This window comes from Trichechus manatus, unplaced genomic scaffold, assembly GCF_000243295.1.
Source record: "Trichechus manatus latirostris isolate Lorelei unplaced genomic scaffold, TriManLat1.0 scaffold00054, whole genome shotgun sequence".
Lineage (NCBI taxonomy): Eukaryota > Metazoa > Chordata > Mammalia > Sirenia > Trichechidae > Trichechus > Trichechus manatus.
In genome coordinates, this window is record NW_004443990.1 from 7,434,463 (window position 1) to 7,452,402 (window position 17,940).

Here is a 17,940-nt window from a genome sequence, read left to right on the forward strand (position 1 = left end):
TTTCAATCGCCTCATATGCATGTGAAAGCTGGACAATGAATAAGGAAGACCAAAGAAGAAGTGATGCCTTTAAATTGTGGTATTGGTGAAGAATATTGAATATACCATGGACTGCCGGAAGAACCAATAAGTCTGTCTTGGGAGAAGTATAGCCACTGTGCTCCTTGGAAGCGAGGATGACAAGACTTTGTCTCTCATAATATGGACATGTTATCAGGAGTGATCAGTCCCTGGAGAAGGACATCATGCTTGGTAAAGTAGAGGGTCATTGAAAAAGAAGAAGACCCTCAACAAGATGGATTAACGCAGTGGCTGCAACAATGGGCTCAAACATAACAACGATTGTGAGGACGGCACAGGACTGGGCAGTGTTTCATTCTGTTGTACACGGGGTCACTATGAGTCAGAACCAACTCAAAGGCACCTAACAACAACTACATGTGTCATTTGATCTTTACAACAACTGAAGTGGCAAGTACTATTACCTCCTTTTTATGGATGAGTATACTCAATTAAGCAGTTTGCCAAATATCATATGACTAAGTAGCAGGGAATGCTTCTCAGAGGAGGTGAGGTTAATCCAAGTTCTGATCGAAAGGAGGTGCATCAACTGTCCTAAGGAAGTTGGCCCTGGGAAGGGCATTTTATGCATCAGATTTGGCAATACGTGGATGGAAGAGCCAAGACCTTGGAGACAGAAGACATGGGTTCCAAAACTTGTTCTAACATTTATGGACTGTGTGACCTTGGACAAATCACTTCACATATCTGAGTTTTACTTCCCTACCTCACAAGGTTGTTAAGAAGATTAAATGATGTAATATATGTAAAGTATTTATCACAAGACCTGGAGCTTAGGAAGAACTTAATACATTTTAGTTACCATCATCATCACTATCAAAACCATTACCTTCATCAATATTGTAATTATTATCACTAATGCCTGCTTTCTTAGAGTTTAGGAGGTTGCAATAAAATAATGGATGTGAAAGTGCTTTGTAAAAAAAAAAAAAAGAACTAAATATGTTGGAATTTATTTCAAATGTGAGGGAATTGAAAAATAGAATTTTCTAATGTAATAAATTGAATTCAAGGTAATTGGTGTGCGTTTGATAATTGTTTTGACTCTTGTCTCCTCTAGAATCTAACCTCTAAGAATGCTGAGAGATGATAAAGTGAAAAAGCAAACACATGTCATCAATCTCTCCAGGCTATGCTATTTGCATTTATAAAGGCCAGCTGTATACTTACTGCTTTGTTTAATCATTTAATCATTGGCTTCATGTGGAAACTTCAACAATGTCAGTAAAATCTCCTACAGAGCATTCCATCCAAAAGTGGGAGAGGATCAGTCAGAGATTTACTGTCTTATGAAAGACAGGATTCTCTTAAACCCATGAATAGGGAGAGAAATACTAAGGATCCGAAGATTCTACTTGTGCCCAGATGAGGTGGGAAGGAGGAGAAGAGAGTCCATCTTCAACCAAAATTGTACATATGGTTCTGATGACTAGCTTATGCTGGTAGAAATCTTTGGGTTGTGCTAGTTCCCCAAACACTTCTGATAGCTCAGCCTTTAATAAACACAGCTGCTGCAAACACAGTCATTTCCAAGTAGCAGTCATAGTGATGATGTTGATGATAAAAAAAAAAGTGTAACTTATCAGTATGACTTTATTGCCTTAAGGATTAGACCACCATTAACAGCCTATTTGTGTAGACTTGATTATGACCTAACTCTTTCATCAAAGGAGAATTCTGGAAATCAGGAAAAGAACTCCACCATTGCAATAACTGCCCTTCTCATAGTCATTCTTCACATGTGCTGATATACTTTAAAATGTCCTATAAAAGACCAAAGCTTATTAGTGGTTACCAGGGGCAGGAGGGAGAGGGAAAGGCGGCAGCTAACAGTGATGAAAAAATCACATTGAATAAGGGTAGGGTTGCACAGCTGATTAGTTTAATTGTTGTCAATAAGTTGTACACCTGTAAAAAATTGAATTGGCAAAAGTTGTGTGACAGATATATTTACAACAATGACAAAAGAAAGAAAGAAAGAGAGTAGCTGCTGAGGCTGCTTATGTACAACCAAAAACCTCATGGAATTTGATTCCTTGGTTTGGAGGTCTAGGGTCATGGTTTCATGGGACATCCCAGTTAATTGCTCTAATAACATATTTAGTGCTTCTGTTCTACCTACTAGTTCATTGTGTAGTGCCTGGGGTCTTAAAACCTTGCAAATAGCAATCCAAGTCACAGCAATTGGACTGTATTTTCCTGGAGCAACAAAGGAACCAGGAGAGTCAGGAAAAGAAGGAGGATATGGAATGTGTGGCTAATTGCCTCCATGAACAACTGCCTCCTTTGCCATGAGACCAGAAGAACTGGATGGTGGCTGGCTACCACTACTGAACTTTTGATCAAAGATCCTATAGAAGAATCCTGATCCAAAGGGAGAAAATGTAGAACAGAATTTCAAATTTTTATGGACTCCAGATTTTCTGGAGCCATGGAGGCTGGACGAACTCCTAAAACTATTGCCCTGAGATAATCTTTAAGCCTTAAACCAAAAATATCCCCTGAAGTCTTAAAACCAAACACAAGTCTATCTTAGCTAGTAACAAATGTCTGCCTTGAGCATTATGCCCTTTTAAGAACTATCTGTATGGGATCAAACTGACAACAGCAACTTGAAAGATTAGATAGGAACCTTAGCGGGCAGAGAGTTTATGTTAATGAGGTAGGAACAACTCAGAAAAAGAGGGTGAGAATGGTTCACAACTCAAAGAATGTAATCCATGTCACTGAATTGTACATGTAGAAATGGTTGAATTGGTGTGTGTTTTGCTGTATATATTCTCAACAACAAGAACAAAATTAAAATTTGTTCTATACAAGTATCTAAAATTTTATTTTCTCCATGGGGCATTTCTACTCTGTCCTATAGGGTCACTATGAGTCAGAATGGACTCAATGGCAAGGGGTTTATATGGGGAAAAAGCTAGCAAAATGCATCATATAAAATGGACTAGACACCACTGCCTTAAGATATGCAGACAGCAGTTCTCCCTTCTTACTCTGGACTGCATCTGAAACTTCCACCTGTTTGGAGGGAATTTTACAATTTATGAGAAATGCAATTTGCAAAAATCTGGATACATTTAAAAAGCACATGCTCTTCAATCTATCTACTACACAACTAGGAATTTATTCTACATATGCACTGTACATGTTCACAAAGATGTATGTTCAACGATATTCATTGCAGCGTTGTCTGCAATAACAAAATATAGAAAACAAAAGAAAGCTGGTTAAATAAATGGGTGCATTCACCAACTACATGATATGCCACCGTATTTTAAATGAGGCAATTTTATATTAAGATTAAATTGGCCTTATAAAATGAATTGGGAAATGTTCTCTCTTTTCCTAATCTCTGGAAGAATTTATTTATTTAAGATTGGTGAAAATTGTGACTTTAAAAATGTGAAGAATTCACCTACAAGTCATATGGACTGGGGTTTTCTTTGTGGGGAGGTTTTAAAATAACGATTCAATTTATTTATAGATCTGGGATTATTCAGCATTTCTATTTCTTCTTGTGTCAGTTTGGGTAAATTGTGTTTTTCTAGGAATTTGACAATTTCCTCAAAATTTTCAAATGTATTGGCATTAATTTTAATAGCCTCTTATTAGCTTTTTATGGTCTATAGAATGTATAGTAATATACTCTTTTTTGTATATACATACATATACATATAGATACATATATATAATTTTTTTTATCTACCCCTTCCTCTCCCACTCATTCATTGCAGCTGCCCTAGTTCAGGACTTATGACATCTCACCTAGACTTTCCCAACATCCTTCTAATTCAGGGATGGTAAATGCCTAGTCTATGTCTGCTGGCACTTTCCCTTATACTCGTGACAGTCATCACTTCTTTATTACTGGAGGCTTTCCTGATAAGTACAGATGCAGTTTTAAAATTCTTCTCAAAGCAGCACTCCATAGAGACGGTATTAGAGTTGATAAGCGAACAAATTCATTTGTCAGCTCTTCTTTAGCCTTCTCTACCAGATGGTATACAGTTAGTACACATCGGGCCACCAGAGAGATATCCTTAAAGAGAAATCTGATTGTATCTCTTCTATGCTTAGAAATCTAGGAGAGCCTCTTCTTGCTTACAAAATAAAGTAGCAGCTCACGGGTTAAGGATATAAAGCCTTTCACAATCTGGCTTTAGTGGAAATTTTCAGACTTACACAAATACTTACGGAAGCACATTTACTCCATTTCCACAATATGAAGGCCATTCGTGTTTCCTTCATTCATGCTATAACTTCTTCCTAAAATTCCTTTTGCCATTCAGTATCTGCCTGATCGACTCCTACTTACTCATTCTTTCCCAGATTTCTTTGGGAAGAATTCGTTTATTCTTTCTCTGGGTCTCCGGAACACTGTTCTGAACTTTACTAGAGTATACAGCACTTTGCATTTGTTTATTTTTGTTTGCACATGTATCTGGTAGATCATTCTAGACAATAACTCTGTCCTTATTCAATGCAAAATGCCTAGCAGGTACTCAACTAACATATGCTCAAAAATACAATAGAGTGGTCAATCCTCCTATATTTTGAGAACAATGTTAGGAACAGTTGCTTATTTCCCTTCAGTCATTATTTCAATAAATAAATTTATTGAGTATCTACTATGTGTTAGTCCCTGCACTATATCCAGAGCAGAACTCTGTGGTTCCTTCCAAAGCATCGCACTGAATCTAAAGCAACAGGAACCAAATGAGAGCTACTTCAAGTAGATTTACATAGACTTTTCAACCTGTCACGCTCCCTTCCATGGGTGAAGGAACTGTAAATGAAGTATTTGGCTCTTGGAGAGTTATGGCACAATTCTTGGCTCGCTTGATAAATATTGATCTTGTATAAATTACTCGGGAGAGGCAGACGATGGTTCTCGGGGCAACACACACAACCCCCACCCTCCTTTTTGCAAAGACATAAATCATTTATGAACAGAGCTCCACATGCTCCATGAATAAGTCTCTTGGATTCCAAGATGACTGATACTCAAGTATTTTTCTCATTTGAGTGCAAACCTAAATTTAAGCAAGCAGTCAGACGACATGAAGTTACAATGCCCTTTTGTTCACTGTAAGGTGAGAGATGCATAATAGACTTTCAAGGGTAAACATTGCATGTCTCAAAATAAACTCCATTAAATGCCATTGCACATTTGTGCCTTTAATGAAGCGACGGCAGGGGGATAGCTCTTTAGAAACATCTCGTGTCATGTTCATCCAGTTTTAAGTTTTAGTAGCTAGTGGAAAGGGCAAGGTTAGTGTGTGCATGTATGTGGAATTGTGGAGAATTTGTTTTCTTTGACTACATTTGATTCAAGCCTTTGGTTTCATCTGGAAAGTTGTGAATAGCACAATAAGGGGGTCTGTGTGTGGTGAGGAGTCATTAAATAAAGACACAAAGGGCAGCAAACATTGGTTTTCTCAGATTCTTGTGGTAAGATTAATAATGGGTGTACTTAACCTCTGGGGACTTCATCACTGAAGGGACATGAGAGGATAAAGAGACAATAGTTTGTGGCCTCTTGGTAGGAGCTGAAGTTTGTCATTAGAACTCACACAAAGGGTCAAAATGCTAAAACTTCTTGGGAAAAGTAGAGGAATGTGACTTATGCTTTTTGGTGCCTTTATTATGTGATTTTCCATACCTTGAATGCTTTTATTTTTAAATCCATTTCTAACTTTTTCACATTCTGTGCGTTTTTGTCAGTTTCTTTCAAAATCTGAGTTGCGTATCTCCCGTGACACAAGAAATCCTATTTTTGTGAACTTACTGACAGAAAACCTTTAATAAGGGCTCAGAGACATATATACCAGGAAAAAAGAGAAACTACAAAACCACCAAATGCCCACAATAGGACGTTGGTTAAACAAATTATGGAATATTCCTGCAAAGGCCTAAAATGTAGCAGTCAAAAAAAGCAGAGGTAGATATGAATATATGAGATAGAAGGTTGTCCCTGCTGTAGAGAGAGGAAAAATAAGGCTGCAGAACAATATTTACAGGATGATTCTATTTAAAGCAACAAAACAAAAACATCATATCATGTACATATGTACAGAAATGGTTAATGATGATTATGTCTTGGGAAAGTAATTACAGCAAGAGGGGGCCGATCTTTCACTTGTTAAATTAAACATGTCTGAACTGGTTGAATTTATTATAATTTATTATAATGCAAGGGAGGTTTTGTTGTTATATTTTGTAATTGAAAAAAAAAGTTTTTTAAAGCTATGTGTCAGGTCCAAGCTCAAATGTTACATTATCCAGGATTAAATTTCTTCCATTTCTGCCACACTGTAGACTTTTGTACCAATTTTCCAAAACTTGCTGCATATCGCTGCAACCTTATGGAGGGGACATTGAATTTGGCATCAGAAGGCTTGAGTTAAAAACCAATTCTGCCACTTTCTAGCTGTAGTGTACCCTTGAAAAACCTTCTAAACCTAAATTTTTCTTTCTGTAAGATAAAAGAAAAAATGTTAACACCACAGGATCCTTGGGAATTGTAAATGAGGCAATACATATGACAAGCACTGTATATCTCACAAAACACTGTGAAATGAGAGGCATTAATATACTGGTTAAAGGCCCTGAGTGATGCCATCAGTTAAGTGCTTGACTACTAGCCAAAAGCTGGCAGTTCGAACCCACCCAGAGACACCTCAGAAGTCAGGCCTGGCAATCTGCTTCCAAAAGATCACAGCCTTGAAAATCCTATGGAGAAGTTCTACTCTGCATACATGTTCACCATGAGTCAGAATCAACTTAATGGCAACTAACAACAACAACAATACACTGGTTATTTGTGTGGCTTATCTTGTGTGTCCTATAACATCTTAATCTCCATGAGAACAAGGACTACCTGTTCAGTAATTCATTCAATAAGTATCGGTTGAACAACTCTTATGTGTCAGACACTGTGCAAAATATGACCCAGGGAAATAACATTGAACGAGAATGATGACATCTTCTCCCACATGGAACTTACAGTTAAGTGAGAAAATCACCCAAATATTTAATGGCCCAACAGTGTAGTAAGAGATTTAACAGGAGAATCAGGAAAGTTTTCCTGAAGAAAACACTGTCTCAACTGAGACCTGAAGGGTAAGTTTTCACAGGCAAGGAAGGTAGAGAGGAGTTGAAGAGTGTGTCAAGTCTTGAAAAGAGATGAGTGATAGCCTAGAGCATGGAGAACATGAAAGATGGTCGGCATGACTGGAATGAGATCTTGAACCTTCCTCACATACCTCCTTCCTTCTCCCAGAGTGTTGCTGAATCTCTGATAATCAGTGGGAGCTTACCGTATCATAGAAGGTTCAAATTTAAATGTCTTTCAAGCATTTCAAGGTCAGCAACCACTGGAGGATGGAAGGGTCTGAGACTCAGCCAGCATCATCTTAATACTTATGCAGAGACCCAGTGGATTCCAGGATACCTGAATCCACTTGACCTTCTTCAGAGAGAGAAGACATGGGACAGAAGGAATGTTCTAAAATAGGTAATTTGAGACTTGGAGAAGATGGAGGAGATGGAGGTGATAAAGGGGATAGGAGTTCAGGTTTTGTTTGTTTGGAGTCGAGGATATGCTAAGAACTGGTTAGATACATCAATTTAGCCATAACCCTGGTGTGAAGCCACCAAGCAATTCAGGAAAAGATTCAGAGTGAGGGTATGTATAGGCATATAGATCTCAGTTACCTAAAAATCGCGACGGTTCAGACCATGCATAGAGTTCTGGCATTAAGACAAATACTTGAAATTAAAAAGTTATACTGCATATGACTGAGTAACATAACACAAAGTCTAAGTATTATAGAATTTCAGGGCTCAAATAGGCTTTTGAAGTCACCTGGAAATCCTCCTCATTTTATGGAGGAAAAAACTGAGGTCCAGGGATGACAAACTCTTTAGTTATTTATCCATTCACACATCTACTAATTACCTAATGAGTGTCTGTTTCGTATGCCCAGCCCTACACACTGGGGCTAGAAAGATGGAAGCTGTTTTAACTCTGGATGTATGTTGCTTACCATCTAGTGGTATGCTAGGTAAATTATTTTGAGATATGATACAGTGCAGTGGGATCATCATAAATAAAAGCTGGAGGAAGGGACTCAGGAAGCTTTCACAGGAGGAAATAGCATTGAACTTGGCCATAAAGAATGCTCAGGGCTTTTGTAGAAATTGAAGGGAGAAGATACCACTGCACACAGAAGAATCAGGACACAAACAATAGAATAAACGTACTAAATCAAGACAGAAATTGGCAATAGAGCATTGACAATTTACCAACAACTAAAGTAACTGGGATGTTTATACCAAGGATGAGAGAGTAAGGGAATATGTAATAATTATCTTCAAGTATTTAAAGGGCTGACAGATTGAAAAAAAGAAGTAGAAATAATGGTTTTAAGATAGAAGATGAGCTGACTATACCTCTCACTTCTATATCTGATCCTTACAGACTAAAGATTATGTATCTAAAACATAAATAATTGTGTTTTATATATTTAAAAATAAATAAAATATGATTATATACACCTACTGCTGCCCATTGCCATCAACTAGATTCTAACTCATAGCGACCCTATAGGACAGAGTAGAACTGCCCCGTAGGCCTTCCAAGGAACAGCTGGTAGATTCAAACCGCCGACCTTTTGGTTAGCAGCAGTAGCTTGCCATAGCTCTTAACCACTGTGCCACCAGGGCTCCTTACACACATACATACAGATGTAAATTCAAAGATAAGAATTCAAACTGGGGATAAGGATTGGAATGTAAGAATTGGAACACTTGGAGGTCCAGAAACTAACAGAAAATGGATGAGACAAAATTGCAGAGAAAGCTGTAGCTCAGGACTCACGTAGAAGAGTATAATTGTAAAAGATAGGAACAGCAACAAGTATAGTCCAGAGGTGGTTTACCTCTGGTATCTCTGGTGAGAGCAAGAGGGTAGGCAGGTAAATTAACTGCTAACACACACACACACACACACACACACGCGCGCGCGCACCAGAAACAGAAGAGTCTGCCTTCAGAATGAGTATAATGAATGTGGGAGCTTGAGACAGAGAGATAGGGCAATTCCTAGGTTCTGGTGATGCAGGAGATCAGCAGGAGATCAGCCCTGAAGGCACCCGTGACAGCACCATGTGCCCCCCCAACTCCCGTTGAAAATTGGGTGGGGAGTGAGCCTTGGCAATAGCTTTCACACCTCCTCTTAAGCAAGCAGAAAGTTGAATTTGCAGTCTCAACTACAAAGACAAGCACAAAATTTAAAAACACCAGAATTCAAGAAAAGTCTATACCATAAAAAATAAACAATAAATTCAACAAACAGAACTTACACCTGAGGGAATAGAGTTAATAAAGTAATTAGAATAGGACTTGAGAAAACAGAATAGATATGTTCTATATCATTTCCAAGGGTAAGGCTAATGTCAATAAATGAAAGTAGCAGGGGGTTAGAACTAAGCACAATGTAAAGAAAGAACTCTTCAAATAATTATGTGTATCCAACAATGGACTTTGATAGAGCATACACAAGCTCTAGCCCTGACTGTATCCTACATTAAACAAACATTCAGTTAAAGGTATAGAAGGGTGCATTATCAAAACAGAAGCTTAGTCAGAAAACAGTTGAGCCAGGACACCACAATTAATTGGCCAGATACCACAAGACCAGGAACAAACAACCTATACTCACTGGGCCTGGCATATAGTAGCCCTACAACAATTATTTGTCAAATAAACTTAAGCACCACCAGGGCAAATACATGTCCATCTTGTTCACCAATAGAATGACAGGCATGATGTTCACTGAATTTTCATTCTAGCAGGGAAGACAGCTAGTAAATAAATACATGGTATAAATGTAGGTAGTGGTCATTTCTATGAAGAAAAAGAAAGATGGATAAGGAGATAAAGAACAATGTGTGGCCATTTCTGTTGTTGTTTTGTTTTGAAGGTGAGAGACAACTTTAGATAGGGTGACATTTAAGCAGAGACCTCAAAAAAGTGAGGCAGTATATTATTGCTGCATAACAAATTACCACAAAGCTTAGTAGCTTAAAAGAATAACATTTATTATCTCATAGTTTCTGTGTGTCCTGAATATGGGTATGTCTTGGCTGGGTCCTCTAGCCCAGTGTCTCTCCGCTAAATGCATTGCCATCAAGTTCATTCTGACTTATAGCGACCCTATAGGACAGAGTAGAACTGCCCCACAGGATTTCCAAGGCTGTAAATCTTTAAAGAAGTGGACTGCCACATCTTTCTCCCATGGAACTGCTGGTGGGTTTGAACCGCTAACCTTTTTGTTAGCAGGTAAGCACTTAAACCACTGTGCCAATAGGGCTCCTTGTCAGGGTCTATAACAAGACTTCAGTGAAGGTCTGCAGTCATCTCCAGGCTTGAGCGGGGAAGGATCTGCTTCCAATCTCACTCAGGAGGTGGTTGGCTGGATTCAGTATTTCACAGGCTGTTGGACTTACTGCCTCAGTTCCTCACTGGCTGTTGGCCAGAGGCCACTCTCAGTCCCTTGCTATGAGGATGCCTCCATAAAGCAGCCCACAACTGTCCAGCTTGCTTCATCAGGGCAGACAAGTAAGAAGAGCCAGAGAGGGGAAATGGGAAAGAACAAAAGTCACAGTCTTTTACAACCCAATCTTGAATGTGACATCCCATCTTTTTTTTAATATATTCTAGTCTCTAGGAACAAGTCACTAGATACAGCCCACATACAGGGGAAGTGCTTATACAGGGCATGCAGGAGTGGGAATCCTGGGTGCCATTTTAGAAACTGCCTACTATAGGCTGTGTGCCATATGAAGATCTTGGGGGAAAAACATTCATGATGGAGGGAAGAGCAAGTGCAAAGGCCATGGCATATCTGAGGAACAGCAAGAAGGCCAGTGTGGCTGGAAAGAAATAAGAAAAGAAGGAGGTGGAGTCTGAAAAGTAGGCAGGGGCTAGATCGCAGGTCATATGCAATGTTTTAGGCCCCAGTAGTTTGGATTTGAAGGAGCCCTGGTGGTGCAATGGTTAAGTGCTCAACTGCAAACTGAAAGGTTGGTAGTTTGAACCCACCAGTGACTCCGAGGGAGAAAAGACCTGATGATCTGCTCTCATTACAGCCTAAGAAACCCTACCGGGCAGTTCTACTCTTTCTTATAGGGTCACTGTGAGTCAGAATTGGCTCAATAGCACACAAGAACAACAAAAACAACAGTTTGAACTTATTCTGGGTGTAAAGAAAATCCCTTGAGGGGCTTGAGAAGAGGAACTTGAAATAACATTTTTTTTAATGAAATAATAGTGATGGCAAGTGGTATATTCTATTCGCTTGTTTGTTTTCATATCTAATGACCTTTCTGGAGGGATAAATCGGGCAATCCTATACTAATTGTTCCATATTATTTAAAAAAGTACTTTATTTTACTGGTTCTTAAAACCCAAAAGTCTGACAAGCTAGGGATCTGTAAGGTGTTGATTTGGAGCCATAGATATTTCTATGATTTCATTTCCCCTGTGATGTTAGGGAGCCCTGTTGGCACAGTGGTTAAGTGTTCGACTGCTAACCAAAGGGTCAGCAGTTCAAACCTACCAGCTACTCGAGAGAAAGATGTGGCAGTCTGCTTCCAGTAAGATTTACAGCCTTGCAAACCTTACTGGACAGTTCTACTTTGTCCTATAGGGTCACTATGTGTTGGAACCAACTTGATATCAGTGAGTTGGGTTTTGTTTGGGCAAGAAGGATTTGTTGATTTCTTTTATTCTTCTTCTTCTTCACTGCAGTCTATGGCACTTGTCCCACTTCAACCTCAAGCAAAAGTCAGGGAAAACAAGGAGTTGGGATGGGAAGCAATATGGCAAATTTGATCTTGACTGTGCAGAGCCATTGGGGAAGTTCTCCCATACCCCATAGATAATCAGGGAGGCAGGCTACTTCCTCCTGAAGAACAAACACACTTAGGTTGCTGATTCCTTCCCCCTAGTTATCTGGGTCAGCTAATCCCAGCACAGAGCTGCAAGCTGAGCTCTTCCCTGGCCAAGCTGTTCTGCTTTGTAATTCTCCCCCAGGCTACCTCACCCAATGATGTCAGACGGGGTGAGTGCCCCGCCAGCCCTCCCCTCTCACAAGATGATGTGCAAGGGGAAATGTGCGCTGTCTCTGCTCAGGAAACATCTGGCTGATCCGCTAGTCCTCCAGCGGGTCACTGGCTATTTTATAAGTTAGTGGAACTGAATAGGATGGGAAGACACGGAGCTTCAGCAATTACTCAACCTCACCGGCAAGTCACAAACTCAAATGAGATGTGAGGAAACGGCCTCCCTGGCAGGCTCTCCCCAGGGACCCAGCACCGTTGCTGCACAATCACATTTCCTAGCTTGTAATGGAAAACGAATGCTGTTTACAAGAGCTTAAAGTAGCTGGAATAGGAACGGGAGCCAAGCTGTGTCGTGGAGGGCGAAATCCTACGTGGAAGCTTTCAGCAGTCTGGTAATTATTCAATACCAGGCCTGAAATATAGGGTCCTAATGAAGAATCTTATTCACTTTTCCTTGGAAAATGAAACACCACATTCATGGGTAAGCAGAATCCATGACCACTTAAAAACAGATCCGATCCAGCCCCTCATATGTTTGACGTAAAACAAAAGTTGCTGTATGTCTTCCACCAAGCTCTAAGTACCGTTTTTGTCCTGCTTGTTTTCCATTGACTTTTTCTCAACTTATGAACCATTAGAGAGGAAGAGGGTAAAAGAGATAGGTGAAAATGAATTTGGTGTGCTGCTGACCCTCCACTCCAACCTCCATGTCAGTCCCTGGGGGAATGAGGTTTTCTTAATTTTCAGGATTCCAGCCTGCAAATGAAAAGGTCTTCTCTTCCAGCCCTGCTGTGCCCCTCCCCCAGTTAAATCAACAATGTCCTTCTGGTGTGTAGGCTTTTGGATGGAAGGCATAAGTCCTCCAAGGGTGTTGAATCAGAATGAAAAGGAAAAAAGAAAAAAAAAAGTAATAAAATAAAGCAAAAGAAAAATAAAATAATTCTACCTTTAAAAATGCTAAAAATGTGTTTGCTGTCAAAGTTCACTCTTGGTAAGAATTTGGTAGAAAATGATTACGTGGATTAAGTACACTTTTTTTTCTACCCATCTTTCTGGCATAGCGGTTAAGCTCAAGGAGTTGTTGCTCCACCATTCATTCATTCCTTCGATGGATAGTTTTGAATTTTTTTGTGTTCTACGTGTTAAATATATAGCTGGGAACAAGACAAAGTTCCACACTCTCTTGGAGCTTATGCAAATGAAAAAACAACAAATACAGTAAATAGTGAGGACTATGTGCCATGCAGACAGGGTAATGAATTAGGGAGTGACTGGGTGGTTACCTCCACTATGAGGATTCTCGAAGGAGGCGATGTTTAAACAGTCATCTGCATGACTTGAAGACTTCTGGCTTCTGTGAATCACGGAGAGGGGCATTCTGGGCAGAGGAAATAACTGATACAATGGCTGTGCTGCAGGAACAAGCTTGGCACACTGAAGGAACAGAAGGATGACCAATGAGGCTGGAATGTGAGGGTGAAGGTGAAAAGGAAGATAGGCTGGAACATGTAAACCCAAAAAAAAAAAAAAAAAAACCAAACCACTTGCCATTGAGTAGATTCCAACTCATGATGACCCCATGTGTGCAGAATAGGGTTTCTGTGAACTTTTCAAAGCTATGAACTTTTGGAAGCAGATCGCCAGGCCTTTCTTTCTTCCGAGGCATGTTTGGGTGGGTTCGAGCTGCCAATCTCTCAGTTAGTAGTCAATCACTTAACAACTACTGGTCTGCACCACCCAGGGGCATGTAGGACTTTGTAAATCATGGTAGGGAACTTGGAGTTTATTCTAATTGTTATGGGAAGTTATGGAGAGTTTTAGGCAAGGTAGTTAGTTGCATGATCCAATTTTATTTTTAAAAACATCACTCTCACTGTGGGTGGAGAAGTAGTTGTAGCTGTGCACAGTGGAACCACAGAGATGAGCAAGAAACAAGAAGAGCATGGACCTAGCTGGCAGCAGCAGGGATGAAAACAAGTGGTTATATTTGGAGTATGTTTTGGAGCTATAACAACGCTACCTGCCGATGGATTCGATTTGGGGTGGTTGACTGGTGAGTTTATCTTGGGCAAGTTATTCAACCTTTCTCAATTTCATTTCCATCATCTGTAAAATGGAGATGAGGACCACCCATCTCACAGTTCTGTGGTGAGGATGAAATGATCCAATGCATGTGAAGTGCTTAGCCAGTGCCTGGCATATAGTAAATGGTCAATGCATGTTAGTCATGATCAGCTATTATCCCAGTTACACATGTCTATCTGGCTTCCACTCTCCTGCCTCCTTACCTTGCTGTAGGCTATTCCCTTTGCCTGTGAAGGAACTCCTTCCTCCTCAAATTTTGTCAAATGTCTCATCAAATCCAAGGCTCATTACAAATCCATTCTCTCCAAGATGTTCATTAGATTTGGAAAACCTAGTTCATGATGGTGCTGAATAAATGAAATCCAGCACCCTCAGACTGGAGCAATGACCCCTTAGATGTCACCATCTTTGACAGGCTTGCTGAGATCCTATTGTTCAGAGAAGAAAAAAATGAACTTTATGAAGCTCCTACTGTATGCCAGGCACTGAATTGGGAGATTTTCTTACAACCCAGTCTTTGGTGAGATAGGAAATATCAACCCAACATATAGATGAGGATCATGAGGCTTACGGAGGCTAAATAACATGCCTAAATATAACTTAGTCAGTTAAGTGGTAGAGTGGGAACTCAAAGTCAGGCTTCTACGAACCCAGATCCCATGCTCTCCTCTCTCCTGTTGGTCTGCTTTGGACCCTGATGTGCTCTTTTAATAGTGAGATGAGTAGTCAACATTGCATAATTCCATGCCTGCATCCCTTCATTCAAAGGGTGCCTCCACCTGTAATGCCCTTCTCCCCAGGCCTATACTGAAATCCTACCTGACCCTTAGAGATCAAGGGACCAGCTATAAACCTCTAATCACCTCATCAAATGGGATACTTACCCTTTAAGCTATTCATTAGTAAATATAGGCTAAGCTGTTAAAAATAAGTAGATAGATAGATAGGTGGATAGATGGATGGATGGATGGACAGATAGACAGATGTTGTGGCTTAAATAAGAGAGAAGTTTATTTCTTTTCAACAGGCGAGGGGAGGTAGGAATGTTTTACCATCCTTAACCGTAGACTGACATCTCTGAATCTAAGGCAATTGTTCCAGTTCTCGTCGTTTCCTAGCCATAGGCGAAAGAACCAGGTGGGTCCATACCATTTCCTTTTAAGATCGTGAACTGGACATGGCAGATGTTATTTATGCCTATATGACACTGGCCAGAATTTACTCACATGGCCACACTGCACTACAAGAGAAGCTGGGAGTCCAGGCACTCCACCAAAAGTCACTTATTTTGGGATGATTAGTCCTTTGCCACAGGCTCCTAAAGCACTCTCATTTTTCCTCTGGTATCGTGGTGATCACATTCTTTCTCGTTACATAAACACTTGTGTGCATATTTCGTCTCCCCTGCAGACTGAAAATTCCTTAATGGAAGAATCTGTGCTTTTGTACCTTTATGTCCTTCACTGCCTCACATACGGCCTGGCATATACTGTTGTCAAAGGACGTCAGCAGTCACTCTCATATCATGCTGCTTAGTCATGGTTCCATTATTATATTTTATGAAATGGACTGCATATTAAAAAAAACAAAAAGGCAGTTGCCATCAGGTCTATTCCAACTCATGGCAACCACATGAGTTTCACAGTAGAACTGTACTCCATAGGGTTTTCAATGGCTGATTTTTTGGAAGTAGATCTCCAGTCTTTCTTCTGAGGTGCCTCTGAGTGGATTCAAACCACCAACTTTTGGTTAGTAGCCAAGCACTTAACTGTTTGTGTTATCTAGGGACTCCTCGGAGTACATATTATGTATATGCAAATAGATACACATGCAATTATTAACGATACAAATAATTTTTCTGAAGCCTTCCTGTCTTGTTGGTTCATTCTCTGACCCCTCAAACTTCGTTAGTGCCCTCAGATTTACAACCTCAAGCCCCCTTTACTTGGCGTTTCTTCACACTCATCCCCTTCAATAGCTTGTTCACTGTGTTTTCTTCACTGGGCCATAAGCTCCTGGAGGGCAGGGACAAAGTCTGTCTCACTCACTTGCCCCAGGAACCACTGTGCCTAGCACCTTGCTAGATGGACACCAGACTCTCCTATGCTTTTAAAGATAATTCCCTGAGCCAATTGGGTGGCGCTACCAGAAATGTGAGAAACAAATGGGTTCTTCCTGCTTTGTCTCTTCCAAATCCAGCTGGGGAGCAGGAGGTTTGAAGGGTAGGCATTATAGATGGGGACTCTGGGCTAGGAATCCCAGCCAGGGAGTCAGGCCAGGATGCTTGTGAAATAGGAACATTTTCAAGGGAAGTGACCCTCTGCTGGAACTCCTGAGTTCCAAGGTGGCCATTAACTTTAAATTGTTATACAGTGTGAATAATTTGCCTGTGGAAAAAATTTCGCACCGCTTGTGCTACTTTTGCCATTAAATTTCAACTGAAATTGGGACTAATCTCAGCTGGGCCCAGTCCAGACTGCACCATTTCTGCAACATTACAATATAACCTTCCCAGAGATCACATTACAGCCACACAATAAATAGACAAGCCTATAAAATGGACAATAACACCAGTGACGAGTGCACACCTCAGAACAATCAACTATATGATACCTAAAAAGCAGCATTTGCCCAAAAGCAAAGTTCAGAAGGATGGTAGGGGCAGCAAAGCTGGGTGAATGGACATGGAGAACCCAGGGCGAAAGGGGGAGAGTGCTGACACATTCAGGGATTTGCAACTAATGTCACGAAATAAACTGGTATAAACTTGAAATGGAAACTAATTTGTTCTCTAAACTTTCACCTCAACAACAATAAAATGTTCAAAAAAAGAAACAAAACAAAGCAGTAGTTAACAAATCTTACTGCATATTAGTATATATAGGGATCTGTCATAATACATTTTAAGTCAATATGCCAGAGATGGGGCATATAAGTATTTTTTAAAAATACTTCAGGTGATTTTTTTTAGAGCATTTCTTGACCAGAATTAGAGATTCCCCCCACACACTGAAGAGCATTCATGAGCAGAGACCCTAACATGCCCATACATAAAGCCATAAACCCACTGCCACTGAGTCAAATTCCAACTCATAGAGACCCTATAGGACAGAGCAGAACTTCACCATAGGGTTTCCAAGGAGTGGCTGGGAGATTCGAATTGCCGACCTTTTGGTTAGCAGCCGTAGCTCTTAACCACTGCTCCACCAGGGCTCCATATACACACATATATATACATATATGTATATATATATGCATACATGTGAAAACTGGGCAATGAATAAGGAAGACTGAAGAAGAATTGACGCCTTTGAACTATGGTTTTGGTGAAGAATATTGAATATACCATGGACTGCCAAAAGAATGAACAAATGTGTCTTGGAAGAAGTATAGCCAGAACGCTCCTGAGAAGCAAGGATGACAAGACTTCATCTCACATACTTTGGACATGTTATCAAGAGGGACCAGTCCCTAGAGAAGGACATCATGCTTGGTAAAGTGGCGGTGAGAGAAAAAGAGGAAGACCCTCAACGAGATGGACTGACACACTGGCCGCAACAATGAGCTCAAGCACAGCAACGATTGTGAGGATGACACAGAGCCGGGGAGTGTTTCGTTCTATTGTACGTAGGGTTGCTAT